The 6,821-nt window shown below is 53.2% G+C and overlaps 1 protein-coding gene across 2 annotated transcripts in view; it reads right to left on the minus strand.

Annotated features, from left to right (window-relative positions):
- The window catches only part of MLPH (melanophilin), a 46,556-nt gene extending 42,023 nt beyond the window's left edge, over positions 1-4,533 (minus strand). For both annotated transcript variants that reach the window (XM_036901089.2, XM_036901086.2), the window contains exon 1: positions 4,395-4,533. The gene's annotated coding sequence lies outside the window, so the exon portion shown is untranslated. The remainder of the gene's footprint in view (positions 1-4,394) is intronic.
- Between the last annotated feature and the right edge of the window lie 2,288 nt (positions 4,534-6,821).

Here is a 6,821-nt window from a genome sequence, read left to right on the forward strand (position 1 = left end):
AGCAGGCACGGGGTCCAATCTGGCTGCTCTCACAGGGATTGTCCCTGGCGGCCGAAAGCCTCCACCTGCTTCTGGATTCTGGGGAGCATCTCTCAGTCTGCGGACCATTCAAACATGTTCACCGTGGAAATGTTAACAAAACATCTGTGCTAGAACTATACTTCCCTTTTGCTCATTATGAAAAGGGACATTTTCTGGACAGAACCCAGATGACATTTAAAATGAAAATTTCCACAGAAGTCCCATCACTGTCAACTAAAATCGATGAAAAATAATTTTTTAATACCTTTTTGCAGAAAACCCTCAATATTTCCCCCTCAAGCAAAATGTGGACTGTGCCTGACACGTTAATGGGTGGCTGTGAGGGGCCAGAATCACTCAAACTGCTTTCATTTACAGTTGAATTTAGATTTTGGACAAGAAAACATTAAAACAAAACTCATTCTTGATGTTCCTCTAGGGCACATAGTTTCTGGTTTAAAAAAAATCAGAACAGAACGTTCTTTTTTGATGGATGACTGGGGTCTATGAATTTTAATCTTCATTTTTTACTATTTTTGAAAAAAACACATTGCATCACAAGTAGCACATTCACTGGAGTTCTGTTCTCAGGACAGATGAAAGCACAGTGCCCGTCAGCTGAGTGCCCCCCATTCCCCTCCTCTCCTAACGGGGAGCTCGCAACTCCAGGCCTCCTTTGCAGGGAACTTAAATCCTGAGGTGCTTAGGAGGAGCACAGAACAAAAGGCGAGGAGTGACCTGATCTAACCCTGCAGGCCCAGCTCTCTCAGGGCTCAGTCAGTGATGGGTGGAGAGGCCATTAGGGCGGGAGAGCCACGCCTGGAGGCTGCGCCTTCGCACACAGGATGCCAGCTCCCCTCCGCCTTCCAAGCCTGTTTCTTCTTTCTCATAGAGCTACTTGGTTTCCCAGCTCAGAAGCAAAGGTAACTGAGGTCCAGGATTGGGTGCATTCAGGGCCCTGGAGGATTGTGGCCTCTCTGGGGAGGGGGCTCCTGACAGGATGGAGAGGGGAGGAGATCCCGCTGGCTGCCTGGCATGAGGCCCAGCAGAAGCACGCCGAGACCCAACAGGGGAGACCAGTAGAGTCAGGGGACAGACCTCCCCGCCCTGTTTCAGCGGTAGCCCTGCATCTCAGCTTAGCACCATGGAGTTTCTGGCGACGACTCTTGAGTTATTAAGGAAGGTGATATGAGTTCTCTAGGCTTTGCTTGCTAAAGCCAGAAATGATGTCATACAGATTTTGAGAAACATGCATCCCCCGTAGCTAAACCAAGTAGAGAGTATTGGCACTTCACACACAGACGTTACCTGAACATTTTTTAACCAGCTGTGTCCTGCTTTCAGGTGAGCAGGAGGTGCAGGGGGCTGAGGGAGGTTGTGCCAGGCTGCAGGGAGTGTGTTCCCAGGACAGCCCGGGGTAGAGAGCCAATGGTCCGTGCCGTGGTTCTCTATCTAGTGTGATTGAATTTTCCCATTCAGTGAATTATTGAAATGCAGAGGCTTAAAGCTTTTTAAAAACTATCTTTAGAAAATAATCTTAAATGGAGAAAATGTTTGACTCTAGCATTTAAAATGCACAACCCAAAGTCACTGGCATCTTGAGGATGTGTTGCTAGCAACCCCTCAGGCTTACCTCAAGCTGGTGCACTGAGAGGGGCACTGGGGTGTGGTGGAAGGGGGGCCCCTCTGGCAGGGACCCCTGTGGGCTCATGGAGGAGCCGGCCTAGGGTCATTCACTCCTCCCCCATCACATCCCATTTTGATTGCTCACCAAGACGCCTCCAGCCACAGCGCCCAGAGGCCACGTGGGCAGGGCCCCTGCTGCGCCCCCAGAGGGGCAGGGTGCTGTGTTGCAGTCCGCCTGCGGGAGCCTCCCGGTGCCTGTGCGTCGGGCAGGGCTGTGGCACCAGGCTCTATCTGCTTCATCTATTTCGATGTAGATAACTCCTAGTCATGAGGTTCCTGAACAAAACTTCCAATTTGCGCCTGTGCCGCTGCTCAGAATTAACTGCATTTTTAAGGCTTTGAGACTATTAGCCTTCCCGGTCATTTAAGATTATAATGGAGAGGAGGGTGACATGGAGGTTAACCAGTTGGAGAGACAGTGGAACTAGTTATAAATATAAATCCATTACAAAATGAACGTTCCAGACCCAGACCACTGAACATAATGTCATCTTCATCTGCTAAAGATGGGAGTTCATGTTTTGGCCAAATTGAAGGGAAATCTGGGTAAGGGTTCCTCCTACAGAAACCTGGCTTGACCCCCTCTGGGGCTGGCTGCCCCTGAGCCCAGGAACAATGGCAATCATGAGTGGTCACCCATCGGGGCAAGTAACACTGGAAAGCAGGTCAAAGCTGCTCATTAAATACCCAACTCACAATGGCAGGAATGCTCTCAGACTCGGAATCTGGGCGGGTGGTGTTGCTCTTGCTGATAAAGGTGGGGCACATTCCTGAGGGAAGGCAGGGGCCAGTTCTGCTGCCTACCCTGTTACCCCGAGGCTGTTTCCCCGGGGCTGCCCCCAGAGCTGCCCATGTGGTTAGTTCTGCAGGCAGGGCCTGCCACCCATTGACAGAAACCAACCCCCCCAGCCCTTGTCAGCTGCAAAATGAGCACGTGATTCCCCCGCCCGCACCCACCCCCACCCTGCAGGAGCAGCAGGCACGCCTGTGGTGCAGCCTGCATGCCCTGGAATGGTGCCAGCAGCCACGGCACTGGAGGGCATTGTGCAGCTGCCCATACCTGCTTGCTGCCTGCTTCCTCGCTGGTCTGGGGAGTGCCGGTAAGACACATTTATGCACAGATGTGGCTTCTACATTTGCAGCTGAAGCCTCAGCTCTGGTCTCCGCAGCCAGGGTGGGTCCCAGGGTGAGGTGGCAGGACCAGGATGGGGTTGAGAGTCAGGGGCTGGCTTCCCGTTTCAGTGTGGCACTAGCCACCTCTGTGACCTGGGACAGGTTCCCCTTGTCTCTGGTCTCAGCTTTCCCACCTGTACCACAGGCAGCAGCCAGGCTCCATGACCCCACTGGGGCCGTCCAGACCCGTATGATGCCAGGATGTTAGAATTAAAGGATGGGAGGAGAGCCCTTCCTCTAGGAGCTGCTTCTTAAAAGAACAAGAGAGCCCTCGAAGGCTGACCGACCACACGAGCTCACACACGAGCGGTCACCACACTGTCATCCCAGGGCACATAAGCTACCACCTTCCCGTCAGGGCTCTGAACCCTCTTTGCCACCCTAAGCCCCCCACTAGACCCACTTGGCTGGTTCTAACTCTTCAGTCACTAATGTCTTGATCAGTAAGACCCCTGATGGCTTCCCCGCAGGCAGTCCTTTGGGGTGGCTCCCAGCAGGCCTGGTTCTGGCTATGGGAAGCACAGGGACCTACAGGTGTTCGGAGCTTAGGCCTGCGGATCCAGGAGGGCATGGGCTACTGCCCAGGAAAGTGGCCCTGCTGAGGTCCGCTGAGCAGGCCAAGAGTCAGGTGGAGGGACAGACTTTGAGGTCAGAGGTGAGTGAGCTGAACCCAGGTGCCACTGCTCTGCTCAGCTGCCCGTGGTCTGCAAGCTCTGGGCCTTTGTCTGGGCCTTCACAGCTGTGGGCAGCACCCAGAGTGGGCTGGTGGGGCCTCACCTCCCCTATTAGCATTCCAGCCTCTGAGGGAGAAATATGTAAATCAGATTTGTGAACACATGCCACATAAGAAAGACAATGTAAAGGCCCTAAACTAACTGGAAATGAAGTGGAGCTTCCAATATTTGGCTAAGGTTAGTAGGAAACAGTCTGAGCCTGTGAAACCGTAGGGGATTTAAAAGTGAGGTTTAGCTCAGGCAAAGACCTGGGGCCAGTGCCCACCATAGGATACCCAAAGCCCACCCACCTTCTTACATCTCTACAGGGTGGGTGGGCCAGGACTGTGGCGGTGGGTGGGGAGGGCTGCAGGCAAGCAACATATGATTCCAATAGAACTGGGGCCAGAATACCTCCTCCCACACCAAGACATCATCTGGGCTCTGTCCCCCAAGACGCGAATGGCAGTCAGGGAGGGTCCCCCCAGACAGCCATGGGCCCCGGGTGGCCAGCCCGAGTGTCCTGTGAGGTCAGCTGCCAGCTCCGCCTGCATGGGGACCTGCAGCAGGCCTTGATCACACCACAAAACAGGCTCCCTGAGGACGCAGAGCCGTCAGACTGGGGTATCCGCGAAGCCTGGGTTTAGGGTTCTGCGTTAAGGGTGCACCCTCCTCACCAGCCTGCACCGAGGCCAGGCGGCCACCGGGGGCATTTGCAGACTCCTGGAGCTGCACCCATAACCTCGGACACTCGCTAAGCCGGGGTCCCCTGCTCTGGGGGGACCTTCTCGCGCCACTCACCGGCTCCTTTCCGGGGGGGCGTGCAGGCCGTGGCCCAGACCCGGGGGCCGCTCTCGCCGGTCCTGAGGGACTCGAGGCAGGGCGTCTGGTCTGGGCGCCCTGGGAGAGGCCGGGAAGCGCAGGTGGAAGGCGGGCAGGGAGCAGGGCGCAGGGCGCAGCGGCGGGGCTCGGACCTGCCCGGTGGCGGCAGCGGGCAGCGGGCGAGGGCGGGTGCGCCCCGCGCGGGTCAGGAGGCCTGCGCCCCGCCCCGCGCAGGTCCGGGAGCTCCCGGCACCTCCGGGTGGGGGCAGGGGGCGGGGCGGACACCTCGGCTCCCGCGCTGGGGGCCGCCTCTGGGCGCGCCCTCGGAGCGCGGGGCCTTTTCCACTTCCCACCTCAGCTCTGCAGGGAGATCGCCGGGTACCCCTGCTTTCCAGGTGGGGAAACCGAGGCTCAGGAAAGCGCCCTGCCCAGAGCCATCGAGCAGGTGGGAATGCCAAGGGCTCCCTGGCGCAGGTCCCGGGGCCTCAGCGCCTTCATCCCGCGCGGCGCCAGGGCGTAGAGAACATCCTGCGGGTCACGCAGCCGCGGGGTCAAGGTCGGAGCGCGGGCGGGGCGCTCAGGGGCGCTGAGACCCCGCCCATCCCAGGCGCGCCTGCCTATCCAGGCACCTGCGCTTCCGAACTCCCGTGGACTTCAGGCGGTCGCGGTCTCACCTCTCTCTTCCTCCCTTTCACTTGCCTTAAAGACCAAACAGAAAGTGCATTCTTTCCCCGAGGACCACCTTTTGAAATTCAGTTTCCCCAGCTGCAAAACGAGGCTCGGAATATGAATAAGTGCGTAAGCAATCAATGTTACCAGGTGAATAGAGATACTTGACCATTTTACAGCAGAGGAAACTGCATCTCACATCTCATCTGTCACAGGAGACGACTGGGAGGGAGCCACAGAGTGCTGCGCAGGGTAGGACTGGAGCGGGGTGGGGGTTGCCTGGCCCTGCCCCCTGAAGCCCTGTAAGCGAATGGGACACGTCAGGAACCTGGGCGCCCAAGGACTGGATCTCACCAAACACTATCAACTGGGGTGTGCAAGGCCCAGAAGGACACTCAACCAGTTGCCACGTTAACTGGTTTTTACGCTTTTCATTTCCTTACCAGATATTGTACTATTGCTTATGAAATTAATAAATCCCTTAAAAGTTGGTGTCAGAACTGTAGGTTCTTTAAGGACAGAAGTTGTTCCTTTCTCTCTCTCCCTCCCCCACTGTCTTTCTTTTTTAGTGTTTTTATGCTTCAGTGCTTATTTATTTAAATTAGTGGGTTTTAAAAAATGCACAAAACCAATTGATGGTGTTTGTTATATGATTATATATGGTAAAGAATATGAACAGTAAAATGAAAAGTCAAATCTGCTTTTACTCCTACTCTGACCCCACTCCCCAAAGGCAAGTATTACTAATGTGTCTAGCATATTCTTCCCCAATTGTTGTGTGTGTGGTCAATTAAGTATACAGACTTTGGAACCAACGGCAAGAGTCGGACTTCCAGCCAGGGGTATTATCTCCTGGCTATGTGGTCCTGAGCATGTTACTTAACGTCCCCCAGGCTCAAGCCTCTCTACACCGTGGAGATAGTAAGAGGAGCTACATGACAGGATTGCTCTGAATCAGTTTTCATAAAGCACTTGGATAAGACCCACCCGGGGGTGAGTGCTTGGTAAATATTAACTACTATTAGTAGAGACCTGATGCATTCTTTTCAATGGTTCCAGAGTATCCACTGCCTGAGTTTACTGGAATTATTTTATCAGTTAGCTTTTGATTTTTTGCTACTTTAAATATTTCTGCCATAAGTTGTATTGTAGATAATAATTAATATCATCGGCATATACATATTTATAATGATACATCAATATCATTGTACATACATACTTACACCAATATATTTGTAGAATAAAATCTTAAAATTGAGTTGCTGAGTCAAAGGATGCATGCACTGTTTAAGAGAAAATTTAGAATTAAGGAATTTTAAATTGTTGAAACAATCTCAAAATTGCAGAAATTTGCAGGAATGATACAAAGAACTCTTCCTCCATTTGTGTGTTGCAGGTGTGCCGTGTGTATTTCACATCAACAAGGACAATCTTCTACAAAACTGTATCAGAACATCAAAATCAGTAACGGGTAGATGGCTTTATCTAATTATGAGAACTCTTCCAAATGTTGCCAATCTTCTCAATAATGTCTTCTATTGCAAAGGATCCAGTTCAGAATATCTTGACTTTTTAACTTAGCTCGTTCAGGAGAACTAGGAGGGGACACAGAAGTGGGGGTAGGTAGTGGGGAGGGGTAGCTCCTATCCAGGATTTGGGGTTTGTTCCTCCTCACCCTGACATTCTTGGTTTCCTGGGCCTTATGCTTGGGGCCCTGACCCCCTCTCCCCTCCCCAG

The sequence above is a fragment of the Manis pentadactyla genome, chromosome 6 (assembly GCF_030020395.1).
Source record: "Manis pentadactyla isolate mManPen7 chromosome 6, mManPen7.hap1, whole genome shotgun sequence".
Lineage (NCBI taxonomy): Eukaryota > Metazoa > Chordata > Mammalia > Pholidota > Manidae > Manis > Manis pentadactyla.